Below are 27008 nucleotides of genomic sequence, written 5' to 3'. Positions count from 1 at the left end.
GGTTCCTTCGCCAAACGATCCATCGACGGAACCTGGAGTTAAACGGAGCAGGCCATCAGGCTCCCGAACCAAGTGCTGCCACTGTGGAATCACCGAACATAGAATGGCAGAGTGTCGCAAGAGGATATGGATCGAAACGCAGAAGACACGACGCCCGGAAGGAAGCCGACCAGCTACATCGTCCAAGGTGGTGGCTTCAAGTGTCGAGCGGAGGGCCATATCGCACCTGATTGTCCGTTATGGGAGGAGAGAAAAGGCGGTCACAACAAGGAACGTCGAGTCGACTACTGCGTGGTAGAGGCCCCAACCGGAAAATTAAGTCACCAGGGTGAGTCGTTCCCATTTTGCTTCAATTCTGGAGCCGAATGTAATTATCTCGAAATTATCCGGCAAAAGAACGACCGATATAGTAGTAATCCACTGTATGTATCAACGGTTTTATATTAGAGACAACTGTTCACGTCCTTCCTGATAGTTACTTAAAATATGATATCATGACTGGTCGCGAAATTCTAAGCCAAGGCTTCGACGTACATATCACGCGCATTAACCTCGATATTTGTAAAACGAAGATAGTCAATGCCTGTAATAAGACCGCCGAAAATGAAACTGAGCTTAATGAAGTAGACACTGAAGTACATGGTAACGATAAAGGTCGATTGATTTCTATTCTCGAAAAGTTCAAAAATTCATTCATTACGGGCTTCCCACACACTCGCGTAAGGACAGGCCAGCTAGAAATACGGCTAATCGACCCTAACGTCACCGTCCAAAGAAGCCCTTACAGACTTAGCGAGGAAGAGCGGAGAACCGTGCGAAAATAATTATAGCAAAAATCATAAAGCCTAGTAATTCATCATTCGCGAGCCTTATGTTACTAGTGAAGAAAAAGGACGGCTCAGATAGTCTGTGCGTAGATTTCCGAGCGCTAAATAAAAATACCGTCGCGGATCAGTATCCTCTACCCCTTATCGCAGATCAAATCGTGAGATTGCAGATATACTTTATCAGCCTAGAAATTGCCACCGGATTCCATCAAATTCCCATACATTCCAATTCGACAGAGTATACAGCGTTCGTTACACCCAACGGACAATATGAGTATGTAACGAGCGCTAAATAAAAATACCGTTGCGAATCAGTATCCTCTACCCCTTATCGCAGATCAAATCGGGAGATTGCAGATATACTTTATTAGCCTGGAAATTGCCACCGGCTTTCATCAAATTCCCATACATTCCCAATTCGACAGAGTATACAGCGTTCGTTACACCCAACGGACAATATGAGTATGTAACGATGCCGTTCGGATTGAAAAATGCACCGTCCGTTTCTCAGAGGGTCATTCTCAATGCCTTAGGCGATCTCGGGTATTCATATGTCGTTGTTTATTTAAATGACATCTTAATTATTTATAGATCAAGCTTTAGATCTAGCAGAAATATCAGAAGACTGGCTACTAGCCGAACAACGTCGCGATCCTCAAATTATAGAAATCACCCGTAAACTACAAAACGACGAGCTCATGAAAGATATCGCGAATACCTATGAGTTACGTTCAGGTACCCTTTACCGCAAAATACAACGGAAAGGCAGAACCCTCTGCTTGCCTATTATCCCGAGAGGCTTTAGATGGTCCGTTATTAACTATGTGCATCAGTCAATTATGCACTTGGGTTGGGATAAAACGCTCGAGAAACTGTACGAGTATTACTGGTTCGAAGGAATGGCAAAGTACGTTTGCAAATTCATAGAGAACTGCCATGCTTGTCGAGTTTCGGAGGCAAATTTGGACAAGATACAAGCTGAATTACATCTTATACCCAAGACCAGCATACCGTGGCATAGAGTGCACGTGGACATAACGGACAAGCTAAACGGCAAAAATGACTCCAAGGAATACGTCATTGTTTAGGTAGATGCATTCTCAAAATTCGTATACCTGTATTATACCCGTAAGATAGATTCCCTTAGTACCATCAAAGCACTTAAGTCTGCTATATTTTCATTCGGCAGTCCCTGCCGGATAATAGCGGATCAAGGAAGATGTTTTATGGGTAAAGAATTCCAGGAGTTCTGTGAACGCGAACAAATTAAAGTTCACCTGATAGCGACCAAGTGCTAGTAGAGCCAATGGGCTGGTAGAGCGTGTTATGGGCACATTAAAAACCATCTTTACAATAGTAGAGACGACCCGGCGGCCATGGCAAGACGCGATTGGGGAAATACAATTGGCTTTGAATTGCACCACCAACCGCGTGACAAATTCGAGCCCATTAAAATTACGAATAGGTAGAACAGCAAGACCTTACGATCTGTTGCTACCCGGTAACATCGAAGAAAAAGACATCGATATCTCCAATGTAAGATGACAGGCAGTAGAAGAAATAGAAACGAAAGCTAAGTACGATAAAGATATATTCGACAAAGCTAAAGCTGAAGTAGTTAGGTTTAATCTCGGTGATTTCATATTACGCAAAAATGAGGAAAGAAACCACGCCAAATTAGATCCAAAATTTAGAGGTCCATTTGCAATAGCAGAAATTTTGCAAGGAGACAAGTATATCTTAAAGACATTAGACGGTAAGCGATCGTATAAGTACGGTCATGATAGATTAAAAAAAGTACCAGATAGTCATATTCCTGCTAAGTTGGATGTCCGTAGTGATGGCAATAACAGTGACCACGACGACATGAGTACTCCGATCTCGGAAGATCAGCAGCACTATGCCAATAACAACCGGCAGAGCGAGTTCGCACACGTCTTGGGGCGAAAGCGTAATAAAGCTCAGTGAGAATGTGTGATATAGTTCACAGGCTTTTCGTGGTAACAGTATGATAAAGCTCAGTGAGAACGTGTTTTGTAATCCACATGCTTTTCGTGGTAACAGTTTGATAAGTATACGTGGGCACCTTCGTATGCCTAGCAGTTAAGGCGGTGCACATTGAGCTCATTGGAGATCTTACGAGTGAAACCTTCATCGCCGTTCTTCGCAGATTCATCGCTCGGCGAGGGTTGTGCTTGACCATCCACTCCGATAACGGCATAAACTTTATCGGCGCAAACAATGAATTGAAAGAACTCCATGATCTATTGAAGTCAGACGATCTTAAAGAAAAGGTAAACACATTCCTATCCGACAAGCAAATCGAATGGCGCTTCATCGCTCCTCATTCTCTGCATTTCGGTGGGCGAAACAGGCGGTGAAAAACAGCGGTGAAGTCATTCAAACATCACTTTAGACACGTCGTCGGCAACGAGTTACTCACCTTTGAAAAATTTAACACCGTTATCCTCGAAATAGAATCAATCCTCCATTTCCTTATTGGTTATTCACTAATGAGTTTGCGTGAGCGAGATTTCAGGGACCCTCCATCCAACTGGCTATCCAGATGATAACACACTCAACAAATCAAACAGCATTTTTGGAACCGCTGGCATAAAGAATATCTGAATGAGTAGACCAATTGCAATAAATGGAGCAAGGGTGGACACAGCATCCAGGAGGGCACAATCGTCATTCTCAGAGAGGACAACGTGCCCTCAATGCAATGGCCTCTGGGTCGAGTTATCAAGATCTATCCAGGTGCCGATGATATAAGACGGCGAGGATTCTGGAGGTAGTCAGATTAGCACTCCAAGAGAAATAGGTAAAAGAGACAAGAAGTATTTGTCGAGGAGGGCGGTGGAAAGAAGTTCCCTCGATAGATATGGTAAACCACTGCCAGGAGGCAGCGAGGTAGAGGATAGTACGGTGGAAGTGTGTTACGATCCCTACAGTGAGGGTGAGAGAGAAGATAAGTATCAACAGGATTGGAGATCTGTAGTTTGACAAGAACCCTGATGGGGGTGGTAAAAGCACTGAGAATGCTAATGAAGGCATTAGGTCGTGATAAGAAAAAAAACGAAGACGTAAAGAGGATGAGTTCGGTAGTGGAAGGCTCGGTGTCCACATTGGAACAATACACGGGAACGCCGGGGAGGAGAGATCGGACGAAGCCTGACCGTGCAAAGATGGAAAGGGGCTGGCGGATTATGATGACAACGACGGGGGATAATAAGCAGGAGGCGAAGAGGCAAGATACTATTCGCAGGTCTGCGGTGGGGCAGCCGAAGAGGAAGGTGGTATCTCCTGGGGAAGGGCATAAAGTGACGGCAGTGGCTAAGCGACCTTGAAAAGGGGAGCCATCCTATGCAGATATGTGCGGACAGCCAAAAGCCTCCGAATATTCGGAGAGGTAGAGGAGTAAGAACGTATCAATTGAATACTGTCACATACGGCACAGCGTCCACACCATGCCTTGCAATACTCCACACCAATTAGCGCAAGACGAAAAACAGAACTATTTTAGATTTTTATGTTGACGTTTTGCTAACCGGGGAGAACACTCTCGAGAAAGCGAGATCGTTACGAGATGAACTCATTAACATAACCACGAAAGGACGATTCGAGCTCAAACAATGGGTCTCGAACGAATCCAAATTAATAGAGTCACTACGCATGAAATCGGATCCGTCGAACCACCTCTTGTTAGGACAGCAAGAAGACATTGGGATTACAGTGGAAGGCCACACGAGATACTATACGCTACTCCTTAAAACAAAAGGCAAAGGTGCACAAGGTGACAAAAAGGGTAATACTCCCAGCAGTAGCTCGATCGATCCGTTAGGTCTATTAGGACCGGGAATAGTCCAGGCGAAATTAAGAATTATGGAAATTTCGAGTAAAATGGGACGATAACGGTATCGGTATGGACCGAGCAACATTCGTGTAGCATGGTTAAACTTCCAAGATCAGTTACGAAAAATTCACCAAGTTACCATTCCTACGTTACAAGTACACGGATTCGCCGATGCCAGTGAGTGAGCATACGGAGCGTGTATTTACCTCCGTAGCACAGACAGCGAAAACAGGCATTGGACCCATTTACTATGCTCAAAAACCAGAGTAGCACCGCTGAAAACGCAATCCTTACCCAGAGTGAAATTATGCGCAGTGCTAGTAATCGAATTATTCAGCAGCGTCACCAAGGCCTTAAACCTTGCAGTTCAATCAACCACCTTTTGGTCGGATTCGACAATAGTATTACGTTAGATAAACACTCCACCGCACGCTTTTAAACCTTTTGTTGCAAATAGAGTAGCCGAAATTTTTCAAGATAATAACGTGACTCAGTGGCGACATGTACCGTCAAAAGACAATGCGGCGGACATGCTATCTCGAGGATTAGGTTTGTAAGACCTCGTATACCGTAGGATTTGGTATCATGGACAGCATTGGTTAAATCTAAAGTAAAGCTAAAGCTAAAGTAGATAAGGTGGGTATGGTGATAAGTACAACCAATTCAACATGAAAATCATTAAAATGGTATCGTAAATGTTTCTTCTACCTCATCGACATCTATGTGTGGAATGCATATTACCTATATAAATAAAAACGGGGAGTAATCATATCGATGGAAAAATTGCAGTTAGCGTTAACAAAGCTAATAATCACAAAATACCGTCATAATGTAATTCGCTGTCCAGATATAGAATACCAGAGCCACTGACAATCCAGCGAGGTTAACAGAGAAGCATTTCCCCTCACTGCATATATCAAAGGCACTTCTACCCTAAAGCTACCGCATGGGGTGGAAAGAAGAACGACCGCAGGAGAACCAGCTCCTGAATATGATGACGAATAACGACATCGTTTCGATAAAGATGGCATACACTGACTATACGTTCATTAGGAACAAAAGAACGAGTTTTAATGACGTTGTCGGTGTCACGACCGGCATACTCCAAATCCGATGGACCGATGATGGAGATAAAGATGTGGCGGCCTTAGCGACAATGTATATCGCCGAAGTGCCTAATGAATCATCTATATCCTAACGGTTCTTCCACCGAATGTTCTAGAAGCGTGGCAACGGTCACGTACGCCTGCAGGGTAGTGGGGATATTGAGGGATGACAAACAAAGAAGAAACACATTCCACCGTAAGTCAAATTGCAAGAGCTTCAGTCTTGGAAAGTCACGGCTGGAGCACAGAACCAAATCGCAGTCAGTGTAAATTCAGAGTACAAGAAATAAATTCTTTTGTTTTTTTTTTTTTTTTGTTACTTAATTTTTTTTCTTTTGGTTCGGGCTACCCCTTTTTTTATTTTACCTGACATCGGCGTAAATAAGGGACTAGCGAAGAGGTATGTCGGTGGGAGGATACCGAAAGTCTGGTCGGCATCGGACCACCGCTACGTCCTTCATAGTTTTAAAATCAAAAGGACAAGGCGCAACGCCAACAATTTTTAATATTCGACGAGGGACGCTGATATGGATAAATTCGTTTTGACGTTTGACGGAAATTATGACAAATTATTTACAGATGTTATGGACGACGAGGAGGCACATGGTGATCGCTTACAGACTATTCTGGAAACGACATGTGCCTCTGAATTAAAGAAGATTTATCCACCGACAGGGAAGAGAAAATTATTGGTGGAACGACGAAATTGCTGGCTTAAGGAAAGAAACGATGAGGAGTAGGATAAAGGCCCAGAGAGCCAAAATTAGAGGCACCAACGACGCGACTCGACTGAGCGAAAATTTTAAAACTAATAAGAGGAGGCTGGCAAGGATGATAAGAAGAAGCAAGGAGAGATGCCAGAAGGAATTCTGCGTGACACTGGGTAGGGTCCTTGGGGAGGTCGTATATGGCGGTCGTGTCTAGGATGGCTAGACGGACGGCCTACAATTGAACAAGGTCCGAACCTTTTATATTCTATCGTGATTACTGAATTCATAATAAAGTTTAATAAAAAGAAAATTAAAAATTATGTTACGGATCAATCTTCTTGTTTTTATCATCTAAGCCTTAAGTTTATGTGACATTGACATTGTCTTTCCGACCGATCAGCATACTTCCAGTACTTAGTAAAGTCTGGGGACACACGTTTAAGAACCTGATCGAAGAAAGCTTGGGATTGGATCCATTTCACGATGACCAGTATGGGTTCAGGAGAAAAGCGAGTACGGTGGACGCCCTGCGCCGAGTAATAGATCTTGCTGACTGGTCCACGAAAAGAAATAAGATTTTTGTGTTGGCGGCAGTTAACGTGAAGAACGCGTTCAACACTCTCAGCTGGAATAAGATCTTGAAAGAAGCAGAATCTAGAGGGATGCCCAGGAAATTGGTGACTCTCCGCGAGAATTACTTCGAGGACAGAAAGATTAGGAGTTGAAGGCGATTCCGAAAATGAATGCCGAATTTTGTCCACAACTTGGCGGTGATTCTCGACGTAGGCAAGCAGGAAGAGGCGGATAATAAATTAAGTACGGCGTTGAGTGTGATTGTGCGGTGATGTGCCGATAAAGGATTAAAAATCGCATAGGAGAAGACTCACCATTCTCGTATGTTCATAGTTCATGGCTCATCGACACACCGCTGACAAAATGGCGGCTGCCGGGAACCAAACTCGCGTACATAAAATCCAAGTACACATCGTAACATAAAATTCACACGTATTCGCATTTCGTCGATTTCTGTGATCCTTAAGTTGTCCATCGCATAGCAGCTCTTCAACCATCACCGTGTGAATTCCACCATTCGCCTCGGTAAGTCACACGCTGTCACTGTGTCGACACTACACATGTGGAACACTTATATTTTTAACCTCACAAGTACCCACCCACATCTTTTATTTAGTTTATATTGATTTCTATTTCCCCATTCGTCCTAAAACATTATTTGCTCATGCACTAACGTACAGTTCGACTTAAAGGCGATACCCCTCTCATATTACCCCACACTCTTATAACTATTGTCCATTATCATGTTATTTTCATATCATTATGCAACTTCTCATTGTTGCCTAGCCTACTACTGCTCTAAGCAATCTATACCTAGGCATTTCAACCAATATCATTACCAATAAGTTCTATTTAATAACCTAACCTATATACGTATACATCTTCATGGCATGCTATACACTATGAGCCTTAAAGGCGATACCCCTCTCATATTACCCCACACTCTTATAACTATTGTCCATTATCATGTTATTTTCATATCATTATGCAACTTCTCATTGTTGCCTAGCCTACTACTGCTCCAAGCAATCTATACCTAGGCATTTCAACCAATATCATTACCAATAAGTTCTATTTAATAACCTAACCTATATACGTATACATCTTCATGGCATGCTATACACTATGAGCCTTCTTATATCTATTAAATTAAAGCAACATACCATAACCTCCATCCGAAGTAAGTCTATATTTATAAAATTAAAATTTATTTTAATAAGTATCTCCAACGACATATTATAGATCTACACATCATAATTTATTCATATTACTTAAAACTCTCCATATTCTTCTTCTAACTCATGATCAATTCCGTAAAATTCTTTTCAGAAAATAACACTGTTTTCATCATCTATCACGGATAAAAGCAAGAAAGCAACCCTCCAAAATCATCCATTCGAGATAAATTTATATTCCAAAATTCACCCACGTCTCCCACGACACAGTAAACTTATTAAATATATGCATTTTAACATTAATAAATTAAATTCATCCACTCATCTGCTTCTTCTAACTAATGAACAGTTTCAAACGTTCTTTCAGGAGTATTTTTAGAGAAATAACATCAACCTATCTCCAATAAGAAGCTAAAAGCACGCCACCAACCTCAGCTATATACAATAAATTCATAATACGGAACTCTACTTGCCTCCAACAACCCAATATACTTATCAGGTATATACTTACTTATATATACAATATACTTATCAGGTGATACCTGTGGGTATACATGTGGGAGAGGCGCTGATATTTAAAAATATAATATTGAAGGTTATGAAGCGTGGAGAGCTTCGGAACCATTTCAAGGAGGTCTGCTGGAAGCTTATGAAAGCGAAACAAGTTCAAGAAAATGAGCAAGAGCTTTTGAGTAGATATGCGTAGAAGATTAAATAATTGAACAAGTACCTGACTCAGCCATGTGGCGTGGAGACAACGTGTGGATTGTACACATCGCACATCGCAAGAGTTTTTCCGCTGTCGGTGAATATTGAGCACGATAAACCCTGTGCGATGATGATAGAATAGTATAAGCAAAGAGAAATATGGCGATATAAAATAATTAGAAAATTACTCACAAACGATAGGTTATGTAGCCTCGTGCAGATATGACGACACATGGTAATATTTCCGTGATTTTCTCACTGCCAATGATAAAACGAGGCGAGATCATTCACACAATAAACGACACCGGAGGACACGCTATATAAATAATTACAGTTAATAAATAATTACAGTTAAGTAGATACCGCTGAAGATTATTGGATATAAAACCACGTGCACGGTTAGAGACGCGGATAAAATATCCATTGCAAATAACTGGCGGTAACTAGAGACACACGACGAAATATCTTCGTCTCCCCACTTTTGACGGTAACTTAGAGAAATGGAGCACATTCTATGACACATTTTCGACAACAATAAATAAGAATCCTACCGTCACGGACATACAGAAATTTCATTACCTACGGTACGCCCTCCAAGGAGAAGCGGCGAATTGCTAGATCCGTTACCCCTTAACAATGCAAACTGCAATGAAGCTATGACGCTTCTCAAGGAGAGTTTCGAATGCTCACGAGCAACCGCCGTTAGCCACTGCGTGGCAGTAATTAGATAGTAATTACATAAAAGTAAGACAACGATACTAGCCCGTCGACGGCCGAAGTCAAGTCTGGCGTACCATAAAAAGCTGTGTCCGTCGCTGTCACCTTCAACCACTACTGGTGGATTACATAATGGGTGATTTGCAGAAGGCCCGAGTAACGGAATCTCGTCCATTCACAAACGTCGGCGTCGACTGTTGTAGGCCATTCCACATCAAGGAGGAACGAGATCGCAACCTCTCAGATGGAGTGCAGATGTCTTGCGCGGCGTAACATACTGATCGAAAGGATTATCGACAACGCGAAACGGAACATACGATATCTAAAAATTAACTCGTTCGAAGACTTATATTCATGCTTAAGACAACACGTATTAACAACAACAACTATTAGCAATTGTAAGGACAAATTAAAGAACTTAAAACAAGGGGCAACAGAAAGCGTACAATCTTTCAACTCCAGATTCCGACAACAGCTGAACGAATTAAATTACGCGGTTCAAACCGAAAACCGCACACCAACTGAACGACGCGTAGCTATAGATATTGAAAAACGCGAAGCACTTAAAATATATTTGCTTAACTTACGATAGGAAATAGGACAGATGGTAGTATCTAACGATCCAAAGAACCTGAACCTTGCCCAACAACTAGCAGCTGATAGAGAACAATGATTACAAGAAGCAAATCGTGTCGCCAACCGCCCAAAAAATCAATCTCACAACACTATATTAGTATCCAAGCGAAATACTACCGATCCACAACCACGATCATTTGCTCAGCTACCTAGCCGACTATTAGACGACCGCATGAAACCGAAGTGTCCAAAGTGTTTACGAACTGGACACACAGCCGAAAACTGCTACTTTCGAAATTTTCCATTCGCAAACCAAGGAAAGATTCCACCTCGAGTAAACCAAACTGGAGAACCCAGAGGAAGCTTATCTAGAGTCAACTGCACCACCACCGGATTATTATCAATCGTACTGCAACGAAGAGACGGAGGAAGAGCCAGATTCTTCGTCGATACCGGAGCAGGAATCAACCTTATAAAAGAAAAAGCCTCACTAAACGTCCAAACCTCTAATCCAAAGACCTTCCTAATGGGAAGTGACAAACATACCATTAACAAAATTTGCAATTTAACCATGTTCAAGAAAAATCATCAATTCTACGTAGTCCCTAACAACTTTCCTCTAATCGAAGATGGAATAATCGGACTCCCATTCCTTACAAAGTACCAATACAGCGTCACTAACCATAAACTAACCTTAGACAAAATTATATTACCATTCCAGAAAACCGATAGCAAGATAAGACCAGGTGAAACTTTAACTTCAAGCCAATACATCGAAGGAAAGCCCACAGCAGTATGTTTCATCAACACTGGTAAGCAAATTTGTCACATTACAAACGAAATAGAGAAACCCGATAAACTAAGCCAAATTAATAAATTCGCACAAATGGACCCCTTGAGAAAATCCTCAACAATTATTTAGACGTTTTTAATATGGAAACAGACTCATTACCATGTACCAACTTGACCGAACGTATGTTCTAATGAATCACACTCAAGACAGACAAAACTATAAACATCAAATCTTATAGACGGCCCGAATGTCATAAAAAAGAAATTGAGACTCAAATCAACGACATGTTAGACAAACAAATCATAGAACCATCGGGCAGTCCGTATAACGCACCAATTTGGGTAGTTCCAAAGAAATTAGACGCAACAGGCAAACAAAAATGGAGAATCGTTATAGACTTTAGAAAATTAAACGAGCAAACAGACCAAGACGCGTATCCTTGACCAAATTCGGATGAAATACTCGATTACTTAGGCAAAGCTAAATTTTTCTCAGCCCTAGACCTCTCATCAGGATTTCATCAAATACCTATGGAGAAAAATTCCAAAAAATATACTGCATTCTCAACCCCACAAGGTCACTTCCACTATAATCGCATGCCCTTCAGCCTTAAAAACGCACCGACGACGTTTCAACGTATGATGGATACCGCGCTACGGAGGTTAATAGGAAATAACTGTTTTGTGTACCTAGATGACATTATAATATTCGGGAGCACCATTCAAGAACATAACCGAAATCTAGCTATTCTGCTAGACAGATTACAAAATTTAGGTTTGAAAGTACAACCGGACAAATAGGAATTTTCGAAACCAGAATTACAATACCTAGGCCGTGTAGTAACAAAAGAGGGAGTAAAACCTAATCCCAAAAAGATTCAAGCCGTGAAAGACTTTAAAACATCAAAAACCGCGACCCACATAAAATCATTCTTAGGAATCGTTGGATACTATAGAAAATTTATACGTAAATTTTCTAAAATCGCGAAACCACTGACAGATCTCACAATAAAGGACTCAATTCCATTGGACCGATAAACAACAACTTGCATTTGACACACTAAAGCAAAAACTCTACGAAGCCCCTTTACTACAATATCCAGACTTTGAACATCCATGCTGTTATATATCCCGAACTTTGAACCCTCCTGAAAAAAATTATTCCACGACCGAGAAAGAGTTATAAGCAATTGAAATGGTTGAAGAATGTTAAAGATCCCTTATTGAGACTCATGGCGTTTGAGACTCGAGGAGTACGATTATGAAATCGAATACAAAAAAGGAAAAGAAAATACAGCTGCAGGCGCTCTATCCCGATTGTATCCTATCACTAATGAAGAAATCCAATCCAATGTAGAAAACCCGGACTATTATGACAAATATATAGACTGGAAAATCAATATCACTCCAGCTCCGATAACTCAAAAACCTAACAGACCACACTCTAAACAAATTACAAGGACCGAACTAGGAGACCACAATGAAAAAAACGAAATATTAGTCTCCCTATTAATTCAAACTGAATCTACCATATCGGAACTTCATATTAACATTGACGAAATTTTTAACACCGTCATGTTAGGCAAACAAGGAATCATAAACCCACAAGTTATAGAACCTGAACAATTCTTAAAAACACTTGACCAAATAACGAGACAAAACTTTATGACTGACCATATCGAACCTTCAGTTCAAAACTTTCAACTAATTCTAGATCTAAGTAAACTAAAGGTATGGATAAGAGATAACAAACTTATATATACAATAACTGTGCCGTGTTTGGAAAACAATGAATGGAAAATAATTAAAATTTATCCGATACCTTCCAAACAAAACTCTGTATTCATTGCGCCTGTAATAGAAACTGACTTGATACTAACCAACTCAGAACAATACACCTTTGCCGATAGTCACTACTTGAACAAATATTGTAAACGAACAGCAATCATCCACATCTGTAAAAGAACTCAACCGAGTCACAATAGAATCAATTCACCTGAATGTAGATCAGAATTAATTAGTAATCAACAGACAGTCAAAACCTGTCCGATTGCTATCTTCACGCTGGAAGAATTGACGTTCGTACCTTTGTAGACGGAAAACCATTATATTATTATTCCTACAAAAAATGTACTAATCGACGTGTTATATAAGACACGTAAAATCCTAGAAATTAGACAACCAAGCTTAATTAGCAGTAAAACCGGGTGCATAATCGCATACGATTACAATATCATGAAAATAGGAGGATCACATAAAAATATCTCTTACGGAACAAAATTTAAGAATAGTATATACAGCTTCGAAAAAACAGACGTTCCAATATTAGAGAAAATATTAGAAACAGCTCCAAAGGTAACTCACAATTTTAACTGATATAAAACCAACCTCGATACATTACAAACACAAATCAGTACCCTGCAATTTGAGCGACGCATAAATTCACTGAAGGAATATGGCATATCCACACTACAAATATTAGGAGTCGTAGCCCTAGGACTAGGAACAATATATGTATTGAACAATTGTAAACTTTTCAAATGTCTACGCCGATCACTTCCCAAAAATGTATGTATCAAAATACTCAGTCCTACCGTTCGCGTAAACAGGATCGAGCAAGCATCAACAGCACCAAGGACGATCACCTTCCAAAATATCACCGAAGACGAAGATGGGGGCATCATTCAACTTAAAAGCCCCACCAGAGTCTTACGCTTTAGCGGAGCAAAGCGAAGCTAAGAAGGGGGGAATGTCACGCTGGTCCCGGGAATACAGCGATAGGATAATCATATCTCACATACCTTAGCTATCGAAACAATAACTAAGCAGTAACAGGATATCCTCCACAGGAACCAAACCCTTGATATAGAAACCCTCCCAAGTCAGTACTCGACATTCTATTCTGTTCTGTCATAACATTCTGTATCGTTACTCTGTCAGTTTCTAACAAATTTTGCAATAACGATCATAATTGAAATACAAATTTGTCATCTCCCGTGCGGAACGTGAAATAATTTCGAACCGACGTGACACACGAGAATGCTGGGGAGGAGAGTTCGGACGAAGCCTGACCGCGCAAAGATTGAAAGGGGCGGACGGAATATGATGATAACGAAGAGGGATAAGAAGCAAGAGGTGAAGAGGCAGGATACCGGTCGGAGGCCAGCGGCGGAACAGTCAAAGAGGAAGATGGTATCCCCTGGAGAAGGGCATAAAGTCACGGCGGTGGCTAAGCGACCTAGAAAAGGGGAGCCATTCTATGTAGATGTGTGCGGACAGCCAGAAGTCTCCGAATATTCGGAGAGGTAGAGGAGTGATTCGGAAGGTTGGCACGTCGTCGAGAGGAGAAAGAAGGAGAGGAGACGACGACCGCAAGAACCGCAGCCCGTCGGTGACCGAGGGTAGTAAAGAAGTCAGAGGAGACGGTAGAAGAATACCACCTGCAAGGAAGAGGAGGGAGTCCATCCTTATAAAGGTCGAAGAGGGCCGGGCGGAACTGGAGACGACCGTAAGGGAAGGGAAGAGAAGAGCTCCGGCTATGCTGGTGGCCGACGATTTCAACGCAAAATCAATTAATTTTGGAAATGATTAATTTGGAATGATTGGAACGCATGTATGCCGAAGAATTAAAGAGGATTCTACCGCCGCGAGGCAGGAAGAATATTAATTATTGGTGGAATGACGAGTTGTCCGAGCTGAGGGGGGCATCTCTGAGATTAAGAAGAAGAGCTCAGCGGGCAGGGGCAGCTGGTGGAGACAACGCTGGCTTGGTAAACGAGTTCAAAGAGGCGAGAAGGAGGTTGAGAAGATCGATCGAACACAGTAAAAGCGCGAAATAGAGGAAGTTCTGCACAACGCTGGAACAAGATCCCTAGGGGAAGGCGTATCGTGTGGTAAGAGTGAAGATGGCATGACGCGGATCTCCGGAGAGCCTTAGCAGGGGCAGGTTGGCGAGCACAGGGTGAATAGCATAGTGTTCGCATCACATGGACGCAGGATGAGGTTCCATACAACCTGCTGGTAACGAAGGCAGATCTGCGGGCAGCAATGGCGAGATACGATCCGAAGAAGGCCGCGGGTGTAGAAGAGGTTCCGGGACAAGTTGTCAAGATCATCGTGAAACAACAGGCTCCTGGACCTGTTCAATAGTATATATAGGATTGGACAGATTCCGGTGGTATAGAAAGTTGTCACCTTCCTATAGACCGATAGCATACTGCCGGTTTTGAGTAAGGTCTGAGAGCATACCTGCAAGAATCATATTCAGAGATGCCCAGGGAGGGATCCCTTCCACAGGGATCAGTATGGATTCAGGAGAAGAAGATCAACAATCGATGCGTTAGGAAGAATTTGCAGGATTGCGGAGCTGTGCCGGAAGAGAGGATTGGTTTGCATTCTAATCGCTCTTGACATAAAGAATGCCTTCAATATGTTAAGGTGGAGGAGGATATTGAAGGAGGCCAAAGAAAGGCGTTTACCAGGCCAGTTGCTGAGAATATTGGACGCCTGTCGGATTGGAGAATAGTTGCCCACTGCCGAGAGGGGGATATAAGAAGAAACATTTACGCGGGGGTGCCTCAGGGGACAATCTTAGGACCACTACTGTGAAACTTGGTCTACGATGGGCTCCTAAAGGCGCTGGACCCGATTAAGAATGTGGACGCGATCGCGTTCGCGGATGACTTGGCCTTGATTATCACAATACGGAAGACACAGGAGATCGGGGACAGGGTCGGTGGAGACTGGTCAAGATGGTCGCTGATTGGTGTAAGAAGGCGGGTCTTCGGCTGGCGACGGAGACCGAAGTTTTTGCTGACTGAGAAACGCGTCTCTAAGGTTTTTAACTTTGAGAAATTAATAAAGAAGTTATTTAATATCTGGGGGTGATGCCACTTGATAATGCCAGGAGATACTCCTCGCACTTCGAGCAAGCGTGCGATAAGGCGGAGAGGTTCGTAGGTGCCATCAGGAGCCTCTTGCCTAATGTGAATGGACCCACCAACTGCATGAGAAAATTGTATTACGGAATGTGGGAGTCGGCGGCATTGCACGCTACGCCGATATGGGCATCTGCCCTAGGTATGGCTAGAAATAAGAGATCGTGATCAATGCCCGGAGGGCCGCGCTGGCGAGGACTTCGACAGCGTATAGGACAGTGTCGCATGGGGCACTGTGCATGGTAACGGGCAGTATGCCCATACACATTAAGGCGAAGCTCCGGTAGGAGGAGTATGAGGCGAGGAGGAGACACGAAGAAGAGGTGCAGTGAGAGAGGCACGACTTGGTAGAGGATAGGAAGAGGTTACAGCAGGATGCCGAGGACAGGTGGAGGATCGAATGGTCATTCCACAATCCCGACGACTGGACAAGGAGGTTGATCAGAGACCCTTTGATCTTCGTGAGAAGAAGGGGGAGGATCAATCATTATGTGATGTAAATCCTTACCGGTCATGGAATTTTCAATCAGTACTGGTTTAGGATCGGAGAGGAGAACTATACGAGTTGTTGGGATTGTGGGGATGTCCCGGACGACGCGTAGCATGTCCTGTTCAAATGCCCCAGATGGATGGAGGAGAGGATTTCACTCAAGATCGATCTGGGGATCGAGTGGAGCATGGATGCAGACATCGTCGCGAGGATGGCTGAGGTCGTGGCAGAAGTTCACAGAGTCCTGCACGTGGGCGATGATCGCTACGCAAAGAATATGGACAGGTCAGAGGAGAAAGAAGAAGCAGAAGGGTAGTGGCTGCAGCTAGATAAGAGGAGCAGAGTACGTTGAGTAGAGGCCAACCCAAAGTATTATCGAATGATCGTGCCGGGTTGGAACCTCGAGTACCTCTGGAGTGGAAGGATGAGGAGTTTTTAGTGGGTATAGCAAATCATCTGCCGAGTCCCACATAATCCATGCACATTTGGTACGGGGTATGCGTAAGAGCATTTTTCCCTCCTCCGAAAAAAAGCTGCTGATGGTATCATTCGGACAGTTACAGTTCAGACGACAAAGAGCATCTTGGATCGGAGCGTCAAAAGGCTTGTTCCACTACCAATTCAACCCGATCTTGAGAAATCCGAATAACCAACGACCGAGACGAAATAGGATGAGAATAAAAACAACACCACACCTCGCTAACTTTGATCGGTACCCTCTCAACGAGGGGAGAATGTTACGTCTGGCGACTCTCTGCATTAACTAGGCCACACACAGCAGGCAAGATGGCAGCCAGATGTCTATACATCCTTACTGCGTACCCTCAATATTCTCAAGTACCTTCCATAAATCTCGGAAATTTTCTAATGAAGGTCCTTCAAACCAAACAAATATCCTTATACCGAATTGTTCTCAAAAGTTTATTGTTTACTACGGGTTGACACGGGAAAGTTGGCTTTTCTCACGTATCATGCTTCCCACTAGCAACTTTCTCTCGGGGGGGGGGGCTCCCTCATCCATCAACTTGTCAAATGACCAATTAACAGTTAAGTCTATTCCCTCACTCTACCAACGAAAACTTGTACTTAACAAATCAGCTCTTTTCGTGTCTTTAGACCCGTCCAAGTTTCCTCCACAGCATCATCTTCACAGAAAGTCAGTCTTAATACATATTTCTAACCGTCATCATCTAAGCTTACGTCGCGTACTCCTCCACACTTTGTCTATCAATTGAAACTTAATTATATCTTATCAATTTATATCTCTGTAGTCAAGAAGTTGTTTGAATAAACATTAATTTATACTTGCTAAATCAGTGTAAACTCAATTGAAGCAGCCCATATTATCCTAACAGAAATAAGGGTATCGATCAGTTCGTGGCGTTGATTATATAATCGTAACGGGCATTTACGACTCTCGTTGACATACTATTTCGCGATCGCGTCTCTCCGCGAACGATCGAAACAGTATTACTTAAGTAAAAATAGCAGTATTACTATTTGAAACACTATTATTTGAAATAGAAATTGATGGAAATATTATTATTTGAAGCACTTTTATTTTATATTTCAATGAAATACTCATTTCATAATAATTTGTATGAGTTAATATTAAAATATGTATTTGAAATACCATTTCTATACATAATTATTATTTCAAAAAAAAGTTTAACTTATAAAAGAATAACTTCTTTTACCACTTATGTATTTGGTACATATTAAACTTCAAATTTCTATGCACGCACTTTTCAGTCCTAGAATTGAATTTGTTTGTCATATATATTAATCTCTTATGAACAAAAAATTTCTCTCAACAGCAAAAATAGGAACCATCTTATTTAACTTCGGTGTCGATCTGAAATACATAAATAATTTACTTATAATATACATATGTGTCGTTAGCAAATATTTGTCTATTATTATTTGTTTTATAATATGCTTCAATTTCGTAAAAAATTTCTTGGCAAACTTAATAATATTGTACGTACGATGTGTGATATTCAAGTTTTTATATTTATTTAAAAAAATCAAAACTGATATTCCCTTTCAAATGCTTCTAAGTAACTTCCTTTCTTGCTTCTGCGTACACCTTTCATATTTCTATCAACAGCAGCATGCAATGATTTATCGATGCACTTTTTAAAGCTTTCTACTTCTATTTCACAAGTTAACGTATTTCCCTTATTTGCTTTTAAACAATCTGACACCTTTAATTAGTATATAATATACATGAATATATGACATTGCTTATTGCATAAAACGTCGACAAGAAAAACGGGGTATGTCAATTTCAACGAATTTTGAATTTAACATTTTTTTCATATATTTCTGTGTGTACTCTTTATCACTAGCTATGTCACGTTAATTCGAATTTTTATTTATTACTGTTTCCTGTGTTATACATTACTTAAAATTATAAGTAAGACTGGAAAACGATGCAGAATGAAATGAAGAACGAAATGTCTTATTCTGATAGAATATTCTGATAGAAATATCTATATAATGGATAAAATATATAGAACACTGTAAAAAATTTCAATTAAGAGAAAAAGCAAACGAATAGGAGCCCATACCACACAAAAACTACGTAAAATATCTAGACGTAAATATAGACGACAGATTAAACAACAAGCAGCACATCGAAATTCAAGCCTCTCCAAGGCCAATAAAGCATTCTGGAAAACAAAAAGATTATTTTACTCCAGATATCTCAACAGCGAAGTAAAAATCCTGTGCTACCAAGCACTAATCAGACCTATTATAACCTACGGTTGCCCAATCTGGTACAACGTATCAGCTACCCTAATGGAAAAAATACGCATATTCGAAAGAAAATGCATCAGAGCTTGTCTGAGTATTTACAGATCAGAACACAGCGAATTCAAAAAATATGTGAAAAATAGAAGAATATACGACTTAGCCAACATCCATCGCATCGACTGTCACATCTTAAAACTAACAAGAAATCACTTCGCGCGAGCTGCAAAGATAAAAGAAAATAGTTTAATCTTCGGTTGCTTATTTCCAAACTACGCATATTACAAAAATACACAAAAATAAAATGTTAACAGGCTACATCCCCCTCGAAGCTTTTCTATACCTAGACGAAAGAGGCTACCTCCAAGACCAAAACAATATCCCAATATTCTACCATATAAAAAGAAAAATATAGATTAAATCAATACTCTGCGAGGAAAACTTAGATGGATGAACTGCAGACACTAGGTGGAGATACAACATGGCCCTCCGCCAAAAAAACATAGAAGACAATCACAGAAAAAGATATAAAAAAATATTGGTGGATACCGAAACCATAATAAAAATAACAAGAGAAAGAGCCACAAAACGGCAACGCTCAAATCTACCACCGTGTAAACTTGTAAATATTATAAATAATTTTACAGGACACCTCTCCCATCCCTTCGCAAAATCCCACAGTCCCTCCAAAACCAAATAGGCTAACGAACTGTCCTGTTTTTGCGACCAGGATTTTACAACAGAGATAGAAAGAAAAAAACAATATCGTATATAAGCACCGCTCTACAGCGACTTAAATTTAAGCTATAATTGTAAACCTAAAAAATGTAACTCGGACACGCAAAATATTGCATGGCTATGTCGTACCGTCACGTATCGGTACTTTTATCTGAACCATCCCACAACAGAATTCATTGTTTATTATGGAACACGCGCATGTAATGCACAAGTACTGGTCAATAAACGTTATAAACAAAAGCAATGGTTAGGGTACTAGGTTACGAACGTTCGGGACCCGGGTTCGAATCCCGGCGCCCGTAGTCCGATTTTTCTTCTACGTAATTAAGCTAGAAGAAAAATAGCATTCGCCAGCAGCGACATCTACAGCAAACAGCTACAATTATCGCGGACAATACTTACTCCTCACACAGTTACATATATAATCGATTGTTAAATAGAACTGCTACATTATTATAACCGTTTAATAAATATAAATAAAATTGAATAATTATCATACAGGAAATTTTACTGTTAACGTGAGAAATATGGGTTTGTGTCGAACATTTGTTTGTCATTATGCATATACCAATTTATTAATAATGGCCTTGTAAATTATGAAGTTAATAGATAAATTGTAAGGGTGAAGCAATATGTTTGAAGGAAAGGGAAGAAAGGAAAAGACAAGAACACTCCAATAACTTGCCAACCTAACGAATCACGGTCCTTCATGCATCGAATTCGCAGCCTATTTCATTAAGTGCGTCTCGGAAGCTAAATCCGAGTTGTAATAAGTTGTTCAGAATTTTGACCTTGACAACATATCTCGGTGAAATCGGTGAGATCGACCGCTTTGCGAGTAATTATTTAGTGATTTTCCCAACAAAGAGACAGCCATTTTTTAAAACATACTTGAAGAATCAATATTTTTTTTACTAAACGTAAAGTATTTTTTATATTGTGCTACGTAGAAAGTAAACCTTTTCTTGGTATAATTGACGCGAATTATACATAAAGAAGCTTACTCAAAATAGCCCTATTTATTGTATGTAAGAAAATTTTGTAAAAAGTAATCCATTTTCTTACGTCCGAGTTATGCATTATTATTTTATTACTAATGCTTAATAATATTATTTAATGGATTACTGCATTTTTTTACAATTTTTAAAGCCTTCGTTTCAGCTGTATGAAAGACTTACTTTAACAGAATCAACGGGGCAACCGCGTCGAGGTTTTGTGCGTGTATATGTATCAATGTCGTTTAAAAGTCTTTCAATTTCATTTATATGTAAACCAGCTTCTCTGGTATGATCCTTATCAACGGCAACTAATTTATCGAGCCAGCATTTTTCATCAGTTGTACAGATTTCTCCATTGGCAATACCTTGAAATTTATTTGTTTTATTGAACATATTCATTTGTTAAATACACTACTGTCTCATTAATTGATCCTCCTCAGTGACGAATTATCGTATACAAGATTTGATTCTAAGTACAGGTACGGTTTACCTGTTTTTTTTTTTAGTGAGACTTTTACCAATGTAATGAGATTTTTATGATTTAAACAAGACCAACCCACGATACAATCTGCGACATATTCGCTGATTTAATTACATTCGCCTATTAAATGTATATTTGAATGTGACCTAAAATATATTCTAATTTAACCACATATTTTCATTTTAACCAGAAAAATTCCATAATTCGTTAGTGAAGGTTTAATTGAAAAATGGTTAAAAATAAAAAAGTTTCATCGTATCAGTACTGTCACTCATTGAAATTCAAGTTGGGATTAAGATATCCGTACTACTCAGCGGAGCTTCCGTGTATCGTACTAATCTTTGGAGAAGTGGTGAGATTGACGACCGATCAATTGAATGATACAAAATGACGTTCGATTGATAAAATAATACTGCAATTTATTAGTTAGAGTAATTTCTTCAAAATTTAATTCTAGTTATTTTATGTTTATAATGACTTTCCTTTCATATATTTCAAATTACAGATACGATATACTTGAATTGTTTATACATAAGATACATAACTATTGTATAAAAAAATAAAATGTAATACACACGTGATGTGATTTATTTCTTTATTTTCTTACACGTATAGAAGAAAATAAACAAAAATAATATATTGATATATTAACTATATTGTAATTTATAGTTTGCACTATACATTTTTAAATAATAATAATATAATTATACTAAATCTAACATATTGTAATTTATAATTACATTAACAAATAGTTTGTTTCCTTAAATGTGTATATAGCAAACAGTTTGCTAAAAATGTACACATTTAATCTCTAATAACAACGAACAATTATACTGGAAAAAAATAAAAATTAACCTTACTCTAAAAATAATATGATAATAATAACATGACGTTATTATGACATATAAAAAGAGTTCACACGCGCGTACATCTCTCTTCCACGTACACACAAACTGAAGTATGAAATGAAATTCTTAAAAATTAAATAAATTATTTATACGTATAATATCAACTATCTACCTGACGTTAATCTCTGAAAAACAGAATTGCTAATTTTAATTAAACTTTCTTTCTCCGATATTTCCTTCTCAATGGCGGGATATTTTTCGGTCATCTTTGAAATTTTCTATTATGTGGAAAGTATAACCTTGTTAGACTATTTTCTCCCAATGTAATATAAATTTTTCTGTCTACTACTTGAACATTATCGCATCCGACCAACTTCTCATACTGTCTTTTTTTTATATACATACATAGTGTAAAATATTCGATTGGTACGTACATATCGGTAATTCATTGCAGTGTCGTGTACGCCACGTCTATTCAAATTTCAAAAAGTCGAATTGTGAAATAGCGTAGCCGAAGCAATGAACACAGAGAATTTGTCCAAGTAAGTATTTCATATCTGCCAGATTATTTATCAATGATAACTATCGTTACTCTTTAATTTGCGTATTTATTTGTAGAGAATAATTTAGATATTATATTGTTTATTTTACTAAAAGATAAACCATTTATTGAATATTGACAATATATAAATAATTTCGTTCTAACAGTAACATTTAATCGTATAACAGATTTTAAACAAAAAGTTGTTACATTTTCACGTCACATTAATGTTTGTACATTATGGTATGCTCTGTAATTTAATAGTTCTTAAAAACCATTCGAAGTGCAAAATAGATTTGTTTTGCATACCAACTGCTAGAATATAATTTTATCTCAGTACAAAGCTATATTGCGAAGCATTAGTGTCTGAATTCTAACATGCCACGAAAAGGACAGAATAGTAGTTTCGATAAAAGACATCTTGTTATTTATCACAGAGAAAGAGGTAAAAATTATCGTGAAATTGCACAATTATTAATAATGAAGAAGAACACAGTTGCGAATATTATTAAAAAATATGAAGAAGAAGACTGTATCAAATTTAAGAAACAACCACCTGGAATTATTAATGAAAAGGAGGAAAGAATAATAATGTGGAGAGTTGAAGAAGAGATTGGCCATGAAACTAGGAAATAAGTCAGTGTAGAAACAGTACAAGATTTAATGGTCGAATAGCAAGAAGGAAGCTTCAAAATTGGTGGAATGACGTTATATTCCCCGATGAGAGTAAATAATGCATTTTTTATTCAGATAGAAGAAAACTATAATATGGAGGATAGTGAACGAAGTTTTTGAATCCAAAGATTTAAAATCTACCTTAAAACTCGGACGAGAAGGTTCTGTGATTATATGGGAAGACATTTCGAGTGTCGGTGTGAGTAAACTGGTGCTTATCAAAAATATATAGATAAGAATAAATATTTAGATGAATCGCATACGCTTTGGATAAATTGCAAGAGGACAAAAATTATATGGGTGACATTTTTCCATACATTTTAGACACATAGAACATAGTTTTCAAGATATCGGTGGCGTAGACAATTATACATGTTGAAGTGGTCACCGCTTCTAAGAAAACTCTATATCTGGTCTTTTTAATTTTCTCAAACGACCATACACAATAGACAGGCGACGATGGCTTCAGGGTTTTCAGTTATAGGGTAACACTGCTAGCGTGCGAATCGGGAATTATATTCCTACTTGTACTTACACTTCTGTATTAAAATATATTTTATACTATACAATTTATCCACGCGTTTCTCTGTATATACATCTAATAACCTCAACAATACAAAAGCTTTAAAAAGAAACGAACCTTAACATCATTTAATGTCAAGTTTAAGAACTCGGTTTTCTCATTTTTACGATTTTTTTTTAACTGATGGCTTAGAGGACATCTGATTACATAATTGCGATTGTTAGTCATCCAAGATGGAAATTACGATGGATTGTAATCAAGATGGAAGATAGACGTAGTTATATCAAAGAAATAGCGTTGTAAACTTTAAAAAGTGTATGAAATGTATGAAATTTCTTTTCATTCATGGGAAAACCGAATGAGTTTGATGTTAAAAATGATAGTAACACTGTACAATTAGAATAGTCACAAAGTGCAAATATATGAAACAATAGTTTTTAAAGTATAAAACACTTATTTCGTCGTCTATCGCAGTTGAAAGATCGCTTTGCTTCGCTGGATTGATTCTGTGCCAGCGAAGGAGTAGCCTAAGTGGCGAAAACTTTCAACGACTCACTCTGTTACATGCAAATAGTCATACTAAAAGAGGAAACTAAATTTATTTTAAATATTATGGTTTTTTGCATTTTAATATCATCTCTTTCCCCAATCTATTTTCGTTGTCAAGAAATATTTGAAATAATATTTAATGCAAAGTTAAAATATTTTATTTTATGTTTTAGATTATTAAAATAACGCAAAAGTATGAATAAAGATATTAGTGACGGATGTTGAGATTGCAATAAACCAGACCAAATATTTAACAGTCCTAAATGGGCTGCGGAAAAAACGATATTGAAAAATCGAGTAGGAGAAACACTTACACCCCAAAATATCGTTGATAAGATTATAAGGTATAAAAATTCGTGGAAAGATGCTCGAAAATTGTAAAAATCAGACAAATCCAGAAAAGAAAAAAGAAAATAATGAAACAACAAAAAAGAGTAAACATATCGACTTAAAATTAAAAAATAATAATATAATTAAAATAATAAAAGCTCACAGGTGATGACTGATAACGTAGAGATGTGTAGAAACGGCGACGTTGACGATACACCTGATGTGATGTAACAACGAATACGATTACGCGAGCAATAAACGACTATCTTGGAGAGATTGATCACGAGCATGCGCACGGTGCGATAGAGATGGCGCTGTCTAACTAACGATGCGCGCTTATTGGCTTGCGGAATTTCAAGGAAGACGACTGATTGGTTCGCGGAATAAGTGCGCTGATTGGTCGATCAGGTAGAAAAGGAAAATAGCCAACAAGAAATTCAACTTGAGGAAAATTTGAATGCATTTTTAAGAATAAGAGGCAGGAAGTAATTAAAAGACGAAGAAAAATAGACATACTGACTTAAAATAATCAAAATTCACAGATGAAAACTGAACGTATGTGACACGAGTAGAAGCGATTGGCTGGTTTAAATAAATAAGTAAGATGGCCGACGAGTAGGCCTACTAGAGGGAAATTTGAACAACATTCTAAGAAAGGATGATAGTAAAAAGGGGGAAATACTGTTTTCCCACACGTTGATTACAGAAATACGAACAAATAAGGAGACCAACCCTTAAGTAATACCCATGGTGATTCCGGGGTTGGTCGTCATGTACCTTGTGAGCGCTAGGAAAGGAAAAAAGGTTTTTATTGAGTATTGCGCATACTATCCAACCCAATCACAACTCAACAGTACAGGCTGTTGGATATGCATAATGCATTTGCCCTCCTCGTGAAATAAGAGCATTATTAAAATTAAAATCCTTTATTTGGCAGAATTTTACTATCTATTTAAGATAGTTTTTATTTGAATTGTAGAACAATGAATATTTAATATAGTATTTGAAATATTTTTTCTCCAAATTTTTCTAGGTTCTGGCTATCGCACAGCCAAAAGCCAAGTAACACAGAATATACCAGCTTTTAATAGAGAACCGAACCCGGAAGAAAAAGATGATACGATAATGCAGACACGCTAGCCCAATCTAAAGACAGACTACGATTTGAAACAATAGACATAGACAAGCGTAATACGAGTGATAGATATAGAGCAAGATAGTGCATACAGCAGACATATGGAGATATAACAATTAAAAATAGATATGAAATAATTAGCAGGAGATACAAAACAGGGATACGATACAATTACAATACATATAAATTGATAAAGAACTTATGCCGAACCTGGAACATTTAGACATCATAAATGTAGACATATAGAGCATCACTAACAAATGCGGAGACAAAAAGAGAACAAGGTACAGTCATAGGGAAGAAAAAGTCAAAAGAAACAAGGAAAAGCGAACTATGAACTATTTGAAGAACTGATCCACCGTAATAAAGGAAGGAAACTGGAGAAAAAGCTGAGGTAGATTTCAAATTGCTCTTAGTTTTCTATTTTGAAACGACATATTTGAATTTGAAGATTCTAAAAAATTATAAGGATACGGATCGTCATGTTAAAAAGAGCATCTAATAATATTTATTTTAACGAAAAGCAACAGTCGATACCTGACACTGGCGTATAAAAAACAAGGTTTATATATTTTGCCTGTATATTGTTAATACTGTTATAAAACGTTATGAGGGAAAAAAAAGTGTGGAACAAGACAAATGAAAAAAGATTATTTAGTTCAAACGGTGGACGAATGAGCTGGGAGAGTGAGCCACTCGTAATTGTGAATTTGTAGTAAAAAAATATATTTAAATAAATAAAGATATAAGTATAAGTATAATGTATAACTTTATGCTGATTCAATGCCCCACTCTCATAGTGTTACAGTACAATAGAATCGATAAGGAGCACGTTCATACATTGTTTATAGCAAAAGGACATTGCCAAAAAAGTTAACCTTACAGCTCTAGCTAAAAGCTACAAGAAACATAAATAGAAATCTATTTATTAGTTCCTTTGTTCCTTGATCTTGTAACCCAAAACAT

The 27008-nt window shown here is 38.8% G+C and overlaps 1 long non-coding RNA gene across 1 annotated transcript; it reads right to left on the bottom strand.

Annotated features, from left to right (window-relative positions):
- Positions 1-6785: 6785 nt before the first annotated feature.
- Positions 6786-25355, bottom strand: LOC125386629. Its single transcript, XR_007226970.1, has 3 exons — positions 25071-25355; positions 9148-9213; positions 6786-9075 (listed from the first exon to the last, which is right to left on the bottom strand). It is a non-coding gene; the product is annotated as an uncharacterized LOC125386629 (long non-coding RNA).
- Positions 25356-27008: the final 1653 nt, after the last annotated feature.

The sequence above is a fragment of the Bombus terrestris genome, chromosome 17 (assembly GCF_910591885.1).
Source record: "Bombus terrestris chromosome 17, iyBomTerr1.2, whole genome shotgun sequence".
NCBI lineage: Eukaryota > Metazoa > Arthropoda > Insecta > Hymenoptera > Apidae > Bombus > Bombus terrestris.
Note: the sequence above shows the minus strand (reverse complement) of the source record. Positions and strands in the feature narration are given on the sequence as shown.